Source organism: Ambystoma mexicanum, chromosome 3p (genome assembly GCF_040938575.1).
Source record: "Ambystoma mexicanum isolate Mex_15411 chromosome 3p, UKY_AmexF1_1, whole genome shotgun sequence".
NCBI classification, from domain to species: domain Eukaryota; kingdom Metazoa; phylum Chordata; class Amphibia; order Caudata; family Ambystomatidae; genus Ambystoma; species Ambystoma mexicanum.
The window spans coordinates 458,062,952-458,076,073 of NC_090925.1; positions in this window are offsets into that span (position 1 = coordinate 458,062,952).

Below are 13,122 nucleotides of genomic sequence, written 5' to 3' on the forward strand. Positions count from 1 at the left end.
AATCATGCTACTAAATATTAAATTATTTGGTTGATTTTTTTCAAATGTCACCATGACCAGATGCTCACTACCAAAACTGGCATCTCTGATCCCCACACCTGAGGATGAGAAGACACACAACACTGAACCGCAAGATTGTGTAGATTTCACTGATCAACCAGTGCCTTAAAAAGACCTAAATGATGCAACCTTGCCTGATTGAGATCTCATTTTCTACATTGATGGGTCCTTTTCCTGGGACCAAAATGTGAAATCTTTTGTTGGGTGTGTGGTGTGAAAGCCTGGGGAGGTGGTGAAGAGTGGATGGTTGCCCTGGGTTATCTCCACCCAGGTGGCAGACTTGATAGCATTAACAAGGCCATGCCGTCTGGCCCCTCAACAATCTGAAAACATATATACTGACTCTCACTGTAAATTAGGGGTAGCCCATGACTTTTGTGAACTCTAAAAGCAGCAAGGATTCCTCACTCCGGCAGCATCCATTATTAAAAATAGCAAATATGTTAAGGGCCTCCCAGATGCCATTATGTTGCCTGAAAAGTAGCCATCATCTAGAGTACCACTCACCAGCCCCTGGATGGCAAAATTTATTTTGCCAACTATTTTTCAGACTAGACTGCTAAGCAAGCAGTAGTGACTGACAAACAAGATGCATAAGTCCTCCTGGTGTGACGTGTTCTGTCCCAAGCCCATACCAGACTCTGGAGGACTTGGCCTTAATGCAAGAGAATGCCCCTTCTAGTGAGCAGGATAATTGGAAAAGAAAGGGCTGTCGATTGCATGACAACTCTCTGTGGAACAATGACCAAGGTCAATTAGTGGCACCCAAAATATTATTATCATACCTCTGTACCTAGGCAAGACTCGTGTGGGAAGAGAAGGGATGGTTATGTCATGATAGAAGTCCACGTACACCCCCAAAATCTCAAATATGGCTCATGAATATTGCAATAATGTAACTCTCTGTTGCCAAAACAATGTGAGAAAAGCTGTACCAGCCACCCCAGGAGCACACATTCCATTTTATATCCAGTTTTGTCGGCAGGAAAACTTCCCCCAGCTTCCCCATTGTAATAGCTGCCAGTTCCTTCTTGTGATTCTATAGATGTTCTCTGGGTGGGTAGAGGCTTACCTCTCCAGGGGAGCAGACACTGTGACTACTGTAAATATACTAGAGAGGGACTTTGTGCACAGATTGTGGGGTTCCTGTTATAATCAACAGCAATCAAGGATCCATTTTATGAACATTGCGGTTAATCATTATTATCTACTTTGAAAGTACAGCACAGTTTATACTCCCCGCACCTCACCCAAACAGGTGCAGTGGTGGAGAGAAGTAATGGAATGATTAGGAATACATCTGGCTAAACTATATTGTTGAGAGACTTGATTGAAATGGCCCAAAGCCTTTCCCCTTGCATTATTCAGTATGCAAAGCACACCAAAAGGAAAGACTGGCCTCAACTTCTATGAGGTACTGTTTGGCAGACCTATGAACTTACCCTTATTCCGATCTATACAATCTTTTGATGGAAACCTGCATCTAACTGATGACAGATTATTAGGGTATGTGAATTCCCTAATTTCTGCTGCCAGTTCTGTTCACAATTTGGTTAAGGAGGAGCTGCCCAAAAAAACCACTTGTACCCAGGAATTCTCTACAATCGAACAATTTGGTCCTTGTGAAGATATATCAGAGGAAGTCAGCTTCAGCTTCATCTCGCTCCAAAGGGCCAATGCAGGTTTTAGAAATGTCTAAGTAGGCTGTAAAATGTCAGGTGCACCCATATTAAGTCAATGGGTCATATTGGGACATATTGTAAGCAGTGAGCACTATCAATGCCCTGAAATGGAAAAAAGGGGTTTCTGAACATGCTCTCTGTTTTGCTCATTTTTCTCATTTCAAATGTTTTCTGTGCTACCTGTAAAATAAATGTAAAACAGGCACAGTCAAGAGATATACTTCCATCGCCTTTTCTGAAAATGTGGGCAGAGGGAAGACCATAATCTTAAAAGGGGTGTGAATGTGGTTCACTAGCAACCCAAACAGCAAAGTATAACAGTCCAAAATAAAGGAATATCCAATCAAGGTTCTATAAAAAATTGCAGTAGAGGCCCTGTAGTTATGGTTACGTTGCTCAACTCATGGGAAGAGCATTTATTGGGTAGTTTATAACTCCCCCTGGATGAATCCTTACCATATTTTGCACAAAAAAAAGTATTTGGCCCACTCTGACGTTATTAGGCAAGTTTAGTGAGGTTTCAATAAGGTGGGGAAAAGTTATAGTGGGAGTCCCAAAACTTTTTTTTTCCATAGATGCAATGGAAAAAAAGAATTTGCTCACACCTACAGCCCAAACTGCTGAATGGATTATCACCAAGTTTGTGGCAGGAGTGGTAGCTTGGCCCCAAAAGCGTGCTTTTGTAAATTTGGTATAAATCCGTCCATTAGTTTTCTTTAAAACGGGTTAAAAGCCAGTAAAATAAATTAGTGATATCTGGGTTCGGTCTGCGGACCCACTTTCCTTTTCGGTCCACGGACGGGCATCCGATTAGCCTAGGGGGCAACGTGATGTCCACAGACATCGGACATGCACACTGATCGGATTGGTGAAAAGCATGAAGTGCGTCAGATTTTTGGAAACGCCCGCCATGTTGGGTTTGTGGACAGCGGCCAGTGTCCGCGTACATCATGGTTAATTCATATAAAAAAACACAACATTGCACTTGTCAAACTTCTCAAACAATCTCTGGGGAAGTGAGGGTTGATGAGGGTGGGAAGGGATATGGCAGTGAGAAGCCAAAAAATGGGTGGTTCCATTCCCAAAGTCCGCAAACAGTCCAGATGTTCGGGGGCAGTCCTGTGATATTTGTGATCACTTTGGATGTTCCGAGGCATCTATGCCTATTTCTGTTTTGCAGGGTTGGTGAAAAGCAGTTTTTGGATGGCTTATTACTAATGGTTGCTTAGCTTACCATAACTGGTGATTTTCTGAGGTTTTTCAGCTTTACTTGTAACCATAATGTTCCTTTAACAATGTCTTTTCATTGAATTTCATAGGTTTTTATTAGTGCAACTTAACCATTATGTCCCTTTAATAAAGTGTTTTGAGTGAATATATACTTTAATTCAACACACTATGTCCGGTACTAACTAACTAGAAAACACTGTAAAAACCCACCCTTGTAGAAGAAACACAGACTATGCATAGGAAGAATAGATGCAGCACTTTGATTGATGACACAAGGGCAAAAAAGGCATTCAAAAGACCACAATCTTCAAAAGGATATTTCTTAAAGTTGCAAGTAGGGATACAAATGACCTAGTCAGGCTTTGGGTCACATGATCTAGAGCAAAGGAAGCAGCTCGGGAAGCATCCAGGCGGCCATGGATCCAGGGACTCTTCTGGCTTTAAATGGTGAGAGACCAACCCGCTGTTACTATCCAGACCTGATCCTGAGTTCACAGAGATGCCTGCTCCTGCCAGAGAGTGTCTTGTGGCCGCTGAGGGGCCTGCCACGGAGGCAGCAGATTCAGTGACCTCAGGGTTGCCTAGTGACAGAGGACACAGTAAGTTCAGACCTCAATGGTCTCCCCAAACTTAGTGACTTGTCCTTAGATGGGGACCTGAGCCAGGCTGACATTTGTAAGGTGTAGCGTGATTGCCTAACTTTGGCAGATCTGCATGAGCAGGCAGAGAAGCAGGCCCATGGGAGTTGTATCTGGGATGTTCAGGGTGTAAAGGGAGAATGGTATCCTGTACAGTGAGCCCAAGAACTCAGAGGCGGGGGCCAGACAGATTTTTGTGGTCCCGCAGTTCTACAGGAGGTTGCTTTTGGACTTGGCTCATGACCTTCCGTTGGCAGATCCTCTAGGAATGACAAAGGCACCCAAAAGGCTGACAGTCCATTTCTGTTGGCTTCAGATGGGGTGAAAAGTAAAGACATGTGTCCAATCCTGCTAGCACTAGCCAAGCATCCATTACACTACCCGTAGTTGGGTAGACTTATGATAGAATAGGTATCGACATTGTGGGTCCTTTGGATCCACAAACCTATTCAGGAAATCAGTACATTTTGGTTGCGGTAGATCATACCACCCACTACCAAAAACATTTAGCTTTGAAGAGCATCAAACCCCCTGTGGTCACGAAGGCTGTCATTGGGATACTCATGTGGGATTCCCTAAAGAAGTTATTTCTGACATGGAATCCAACTTCATATCGGCAAATGTGAAGGCGATGTGCGGTGAATGTTGAGCAACCGACAAGTTCTGCACAACCTTTCAACCACAAAGCAGCCCAATTGTAGGGTGGTTCATCAAGGCCCTCCAGGGCATGATAGGAGGCTTTGACAAGCCTCTCAGGATAAAGTGGGATATTCTCCTGCCCTGCCCCCTGTTCTCCTGCCAGTAGGTGCCACAGAACGGTGCTCGGTTAATTGCCTTCATGCTCCTGTTTGGCCATCCCGTTAGGAGTCCTCTAAGTCTGATGCAGGAAGCGTTGGAGGGAAATCTCTGAACTCTTTTCCATGATATTGTGGTGGACTGTGTGCTTGGTCTATGATCCAAGATGGCCAAGTACAGAGAGCATAGCACCCAGAACCTGAAGGCAAGTCAGTAGCTCTTGAAGCACTGGCATGACAAGAAGGACACCATGACTAAGTACATTCCATGCCAGATGGTCTGGATCATGAAATCAGTCAAGCCCAGTTCCTTACATAACAACTGAACAGAGCCCTATGTGGTCCTGCAAAAGATCAGTGAGGTCAACTAACTTATTGACTCTAAGGTACTGTGGCAGACACATTGGGTCTTCCACGTCAACCGGCTAAAACCCCATAAAATCCAGGATGAATTAGTGGTGACTCTGGTCACGGATGACAAGACCAAGGAGGAGGCTGATCCCCCTTCCTGACCTATTAGATGTTGATCCCACTGACAGGTTGCTAGAGGGAGTTCAAATCTTGCCAGATCTCACAGATCAGCAATTGTTTGCAAGTCTGGCAGCAGCGTGATTAGGTTACAGGACTGTTCTTGCTGACTCCCAGAAAGATTAATTTGTGCACCCATGATATCGCCACCGGAGATAGTAAGCAGGTGAAATGTAGGATTCACCAGATGGCTATCAAGGTCAAAGACACCATCACGGAGGAAGTCTCTAAGATTTTGTTTTTGTTGATTTCTTCGAGCCCACCCACCGACCCTGGGCTAGCCCATGCTACTGGTCCCTAAAAGGTCCCGTAGCAGGAAAATGAAGGTCCACTTTTTCATAGATTACCAGGGGTACACCCCAACCCTAGGGCAGAAGAGCTGATTGACAGGTTAGGAGATGACAGGTTCAAGAGAACCTTTGACCTCATGGCAGGGTACTAGCTGGTCATTCTGACAGATCAAGCAAAAGAGAGGTCTGCATTCTCCACCTCAGAAGGGCAATATCAGTTCACTGTTATGCAATTCAGACTAAAGAATGCCTGTGCTACCTTCCAGAGGATGGCGAACCAGGTCTTAATGGGGCTGGAAGACTTAAACATTGCCTAACTAGATGGCAATGTGGTATTCAGCCAAACCTCGGAAGACCATCTATCCTATCTGAACAGTTACTCCTAGCTATACAGAAGGCTTGCTTGACTATCAAGGTGTCCAAGTGCCAGATAGTGCAGGGTATTGTGACTTAATTCGGACACCAAGTAGGTGGTAGTCAAAAACAGCCTCTCCAGGCCAACCTGCAGTCATTAATGGATTTGGACATCCCCAACACCCAGACTCAAGTAAGGGCCTTCCTAGGCCACACATGTTTTTGTTATTATGGGATACGGGACCCCTGCCCTCCCCCTAAATGTTGTGACATTGAGGAACCTGCCAAAGAAGGTCACCTGGACCCCGACCTACCAGACATCCTTCCAGAGCCAAAAGGATGGCCTGTGTCAGGTTCCAGTTCTAGAAATCACAGATTTTGGGCAAGAATGTATCATTCAGACATACACTTGTGAATTTGGCTTCAGTGCATGCTAGTGCAACTGAACCCTGAACTGGTAGGACAACATTGTGCATAGGCAGTAGGCACTTGACACCGAGCTAGAGCACAACAGGGCCACATTGTAAAGAAGTAATTTATGGTAGTTTTGGCCAGTGCGCATGATGAAGTCTTACATTCCTGGGACTCAATTCACCGTCCAAACAGAAAACATGCCTCTTAGGTGGTTTATGGCCATGCAGGGGGGGAAACCCAAGTTAGTGTGTTGGGACAAATCCCTTCAGGGACTAGACATGAACATCCAACATAAACCTGCGTTGCAGCACTGCAATGCAGATGGCCTCACTCAGTGCTTTCACCAGGAGGATCAATCAGACCTGCAGAAGGGTGAGGCTCAACATTTGTGGCTGGGTGTGTGCGAGGAATTGCCATTTGGCAAGGGTAAAAAGTCCTGGATGTTTTGATTTTTATGAATACATACAATGATACGTGTAATTACATCTGTAGAAGGGTAATCTGCTAACCAGATTGCTCTTTTTCTTCAACTTCTTGCTAAAAGCATAGTGTACTTGTCCGCTGCTTAGCCTGATCTACAGCACAGGCTCTACCCGTGACATAGAGCAGGATCAAAGGTCACAGGATGCCCACTCAGCAGCTAAGTCTCTGCAGAGGTGGGGCAGCATTTGAGATATGCCCCCATACCAAAACCACAATGATCATAAGTAACCCATGATGGTGACAGGGTAAACTCTAAAATAAATATATGCATGAGTTTAGGCATGGTGCATGGCATTAGTTTTGATCATGGCTCCACATCTCAATTGATACTGCACATGTGTCTGCTCCTGTGAATTCAGCTCGGCTGTGAATGGTGATATGTAATCTGGTATGCCGGTTGGAGACTGCCAAATGCCAATACAGTAACCTGGAGGACCGGGCTTCTTCTTTGATCTCTTTGTGAGGGGAGGTAACACCCTATGCCAGAGACATCAGTCCTGGACATGGGCATCAAATGAGCACAGCCATTCAAATGGAGAAACCTCACATGTGGGTGCTGTATCTCTAAAGGCCTTTTTTCTTAGTAAGAAGAGAAAGGGGTGGGAATAGTGTAGGACGGTTCTGTCCCCTCCACTTACACTAGAGGAAAGCACTTTAGGTGTGACATCAGAAAGGCAAAGTTCACTCACTTCAAGAGCAGGGATTGGGCCACTAAGGCAGGCTTACTTTGGTCCAATCACCTGAGGACTTTTACCTTTAAAAGAAGGCATTTCCCACCACTTCAGTAGATTCATATGGGATCCACACCGGAACCATACCTGAGAAGAACTCAATGGACCTTTACTTTACACAGACGTCAGCCTGAGGTGAACAAGGAGCCAGCAAGGTACAAGGGAGATCTTTCCTCTACCCGCTCACAAGGTACATTGGTAATTACCTTTGCTGTGGATTTGAACCTGCCACTCTGCACCTGAATCTAGTAAAGCTGGGAAAGAAGGCTCTGAACAGAACCCTCCATTCCGCAAGTCCCTCTGAGAGGGCCTCAATGGAGCCAGAGAACCAGACAAGCAGAGGCTTGCTGTTCTGCCGCACCAAATTGGTTGCACTGTGTTCATCACATCTTGAACAGGAGGGAAGACGCTGGTGCTGGTGTTTGTGTTCCTCCACAAATACAAACTATTGCTTGCACCTCGGACCAGCTCAATGCTGCATTGTGCCCTAGCCGAGACTGTCGACTGCTAATTCCAAATCCAGTGTTCGATGCCGGTACCCGATCCAAACTGCTAGATAATCACTCACTGACTCTGGCTAGGGGTTACAGCCACAGTTCAAACATGTGAGTCTGCAAATGCCCACTTAACTGACAAGCACATCTGAGGGCCCAGATCACAGTTTCTTGGTGACCATCACCAACTGACTCAAACTGCTATAGAGTCACGCATCGACCCAACCCAGCTACTAAATTCCCTACTTGGCATAGCCCAACCTCGACAAGATCCAGGGGAAAGCCCCAACCCGCATCACTGAAATCCCCCCTTTCAATGCACAGTGACCACATTTGCACCTGTTTGATGCCTGTTTGCTGCTTGACTCACACTTTCCACCATACCGAGGTGAGCTTGATCTGCTCGGATCCACCTTCAACCATGGGTTCGATATTGTCAACCCATCCAAGAACCAAAACCAGGTACTGTTGACCGCGAACTGCCACCTCAGTTCATCGGGATTCTAGATACTGGTTATGTCACTTCAGCACCTTCTTTAACCAAAGACTTAACCTTTTTGTGTTTGGTATTTGCCTAGCATCGCTCTGCCCACACTTAGAGGGCTAGTTTCTTCAGTCTGTTGCTTCCTCTCTGTTCTTCCACAAAGCAGATTTCTGTACAGTGTTTCTATTTCATTCCATTGCAGATAGTGTGTTTATTTAAAGTATATATATTTTTATAGATCCTTGATTGGACATTCCCTTCATTTAATGATGTGCTTCCGTGTTGTTTGAGTCACTACTGGATCACATTCACATGCCTCTTAAGAGCATAGCCTTCCCTCGGCCCACGTTGACAAAAAAGGAGATGGACTTATTATCTTAACTGTCCCTATTTTGCCTTTAAGATTGCATCAGGTTTGGGTTTGTAGACGTGTGAGGGTTGAGTGGGCAACTTAAGCCCTACTCATCCTTGTACTCTTTAGGGGCAGAATCCAATTTGTCACACTGTTATCCAGAAGAGTCTATAGGTATTTTATTAATATAAAAAAAGTATGTGAAGTAGCTCATCGTACGTACACTCGAGGGTTTATTTTGAGTGTTGCAGATTCGGAATACCACCGGCTTTCCACTGGAGGAATGAAGGCTATTTAAAAATAGCACTCCTCCAGCTTTACAGAGAATTTCTGCTGGCAGAAAGCTGGAAGAAATTCTGCCATTCTTCATGTATTGCAATGGGATCCGGCGGACTTTCCACCAGTTTGCTGCCAGTGTGTGTACAGGTGGTGGTGTGATATCTCTAAATAGCCTTCATTCAGCCAGCAGAAAGCAGGTGGATTTCCGAATCCACCAAACTCTAAATAAGCCCCTCTGTAAACTCCTAGCAATATTTTGTGTACTATTAATAATGAAGCGTCTGAGCAAGCATATATCTATTACCTCTAATACGTGTATCGCCATATTGTTCTTCTTATTTGCCGGTCTTGTTTCCTGCTGTTGATGGTGTTGCAATAAGAGTACAACTACAGTATTACATGCAGTGTCCTCCAGATCCATTGCACTCTGTACCCATCATTTGTCTTGCAAGAAATAGACAAAGAGAAAGACATTCTCCAACATGAGTTAAAATATTTATTGGCAGTGTAAAAGAAAATGCAACAGCGATAAGTTCTGCCATGCTTGGAATGTAGTTTTAGAGAAATATTAAAGTAAATATATTTACAATATTCAAATACAATTCTACGCTTGTAAATAATGGAACACAAAGATACAATGGGGATGGAAGGGAACATGATTCAGGAGGGGCTTCCTTGACAAGCAAGATTTGACACTGTGTCACTTTCAAGCCACTAGTGTTTGTTATTTTTCTCCAAATCTTAGCAGAGTTTAGTTAAGGCACCACCCATGTTCATGTTGGTACTAGGTAAGGCTCCAGATAAACATTGACACACTGACACACTGACAGTAGTGGTTTTGAACATTTGTACAGCCTTAGGTTACTAAGGCAAGGACATGAGCTCAATGCCAATTGATCTCACAGGTCAAAATTGGTTCACACAATAAGTAATTCTTTGCGGCAGAAATTGTCATTGAGGTGAAACCCTATGCCCCTGGCCTACGGAGGATGTAACTGGAAAGACGATGGCACTGACATATTTCACCTGAAACTGGGTAGTCACATGATGCCATATGGACATAAAAAAGTAACATTTCCTGGAAACAATATAATCTATTGTTCTAGATAGAGCTGGTAAATGCCCCTCTTTAGTGGAGTCGATTGACTGGAGTGCCTTCACGGGTGTTGGGAATGGGTTAATTCTAGGGTGCTGTCATTTTGGCTTGCAAGATTAACTGTAATGAACACTTTTGCTCATCTCATTGGGCCTCATTACAAGTTTGGCAGTAGCCCAAGGCAATGGGGAAATACAGGGCCATTACAACCCTGGAGGACCCTCTATTTCCCCATTGCCAGGGGCCGGAAACTTTTACTCCCCATGGGGAGTAAAAATGGCGAGGTCCGATGCACCGGCACCATTCACAATGGTGCCGGTGCATCCGACATGCTCTGCTCGCGGGTGCTGTTCCGCCCGGTAGACCAGTCCTGGAGGGTGAAAAGGCACCCACGAGCAGAACTCGTAGTTTGCCGGTCCTGTACCTACGGTACGGTACTGGCAAGCTTACCGGTACCGTAGTTACCGGACTGGCAAACAAGTAATGAGGCCCATTGTCTAAACATGTAGACAATTTGTTTTGACGTTTATAGTGGGCAGTGCTAAACACACAGAATAATATCTAAAACACACTAAAAAACATCGGCCCATTTTACAAGAATGTTTTTCCATGGGAATATTGCATTGAAAAATGCGTTGCAATTCAGGCCGAGTGTCTGTTGTAAAGCAGCAGCATCTGGGGTTCTTGCTGAGCCATGATGTCCACTTGGTCACACTAAACAAATAATCTGTACAAACATAACTAAAACACAAGCAGTGAACCTGTGAATCCCCCAGTCAAAAGTATCAGCATGTATGAATAAGCAACAGGAAGTTAACTCAGAGAAATGATCAGATGATGAAAATAACACCCCTAAATGGCCCTGTAGCTCTGGGCAGAGTAACTGTTCTACACGGAAGCAACTATCACACAATTCATTATCTAATATGAACAAATGCAGAAATGTGCTTTCTGCTGCAGGACCTTATGTGGTTGCCCTGGTACAGGTTCCCACTGGAAACCATTTTGGAAACTACTGAAACAGATATAGTCATTGGAGCCATGCCAATTTAAATTGACCTTTGATTAACCAACACTGCTTAAACATGGGCAGACGAACTGAATGGCTGGGGCCAAAAAATAAAGCCCTGTATGGTAATCTTATACTTCTTAGCTTTGATAATGCCTACATTGATTGCTACTTGTACAAATCTAATAAGGCACATTATGCAAAGGAAGGGATTTATCTTGTACTGCTTATCCGGGGTCTATTCATGTGGCTATTGTGGAGTTGCTGACTTTATCCTGCAGCAGTGGTGCATCCCTTATATACTGCCCCCCCCCCCCCTTGCTATCTGTGTGTTGCGGTAGAATGCCTTTTTGTGTGTATAGAACTCAATAACCTTTTCCTTAACCTGTGCGACTGGAGTATTTTTGCAAGCCCTGAACTTTTATAAATGACCAAAAACTCTTTGAAGCTGAGGGCACAAATCCATTAGTGACATCTGGCAGGGGATTTTCTTATTTAATCTTTGGAATAGATGAGGGTTAGGCCTCAGATGTGGAATGTTCTAAGTGTTTTTCAGCTTTAAGTGTTTCAAATCACAACCTCCATGCCCCCACTTCAATCACAAGATTTAGACAGGTCACTTCAAAACCCAAACATGTGATCCTAGCGTGTCTTTCCCAAGCAATCACCCATGTTACCATTCCCATTCCCTTCCTGTATCCATGTTCGGTCCTCCTGCTAACCTCCCTGACCTGTCCCCAGCATTTCATTAGTTGTACTTTGGACCAGGTGACCAGACATCCATTGAGGCTTGCAAAGAGCCTCTCTCCCGCTCTGCTCTTGTCACCACTCATTTCCCTGCTGCCTCTGCACCAGTAAGTGTGATGCTACTTATTCTGTGATCCTAGCGGGCCTTTTCCATGCCGTCACTCTCATACCCATTCCCTTCCTGCTTCCCTGTTTGGGCCTCCTTCCTCCCTCCCACTCCGACCCCCAACATCTCATTGGCTGTGCTTTGGCTCAGGTGACCAGGTCTACATCTTATCTGGCAGCCCCTCAGGGCAGCCTTGCCCAGGCACCTCTGTAGGGCACCTCCAATGCCTGTTTGCCTGCTTGCCCTGAGCACAGCCTCCTGTCTGCAGCAACTCCCAGGTAAGAGACAACTACTATTTGGTTCCATACCCAGTGCTGTATTGATTACTCAGGTTTATAATGTAGTTGCATTATGTGTATAACTTCTGTGTTTACAACTTGACTGCATGTTAAGATTAGCTACTGTATTGAATCTAGGTGCATTTCAGAATATAGCCACTATATTAAATCTTGGTGTTTTTTTGAGAATAGTCACCCTATTGAATCTAGGTGCATTTCAGAATATAGTCACTATATTGAATATAGGTGCATTTATGAATATAGTCACTATATTGAATCTCTGTGCATTTTTTGAGAATAGCCACAATATTGAATCTATCTGCATTTCCAAATATGGCCACTATATTGAAACTAGGTGCATTTTTGAGAATAGCCACTGTACATAATCTAGGTGAGTTTCCTACTATAGCCACTATATTGAATCTAGGTGATTTTTTAAGCATAGCCACTGCGAGTGCTGAATCTCAACATTGCCTATGTTGTGGCACTACTTGCATTTTGCCCCCAGTGTCCCAAATATAGATTCTGCTGCTTGTTATGTTGCCACTGTGTGAAGTTTGCCACTACTCACATTTTGCCCCCAGAGTGTCCCAAATGTAGGTTGTGCTGCCTGTTACATCACAACTGTTGGTAGTTTGCAACTACTCGCATTTTTTCCCTTAGAGTGACCCAAAATTATGTTTGGCTGCCTGTTATCTCGCCATTGTTTGTAGTTTGGCTCCACTAACATTTTGCCCCCAGAGTTTCCCAAATGTAAGTTTGGCTGCCTGCTATCTCACCATTGTCTGTGTTTTGCTTTGCTACTACTTGCATCTTGCCCCCCCACACTGTCCCAAATGTAGATTTAGCAACTTTTTTATGACATCACTGTTTGTGTTTTAGAACATATGCATGTTGTGCCCCAAATAGTTCCCTTGTGAAAACGTGCTAATACTCTGCATACTCACACCTAAACACTGAACAAATCTCACACATACCTCCCCCTGCAGAGGATAAAGAAAAACACCACACACTACAACAAACACCTACTACACCCAACAGGACACTAAACCAATTGCACACAAATCCTCCCA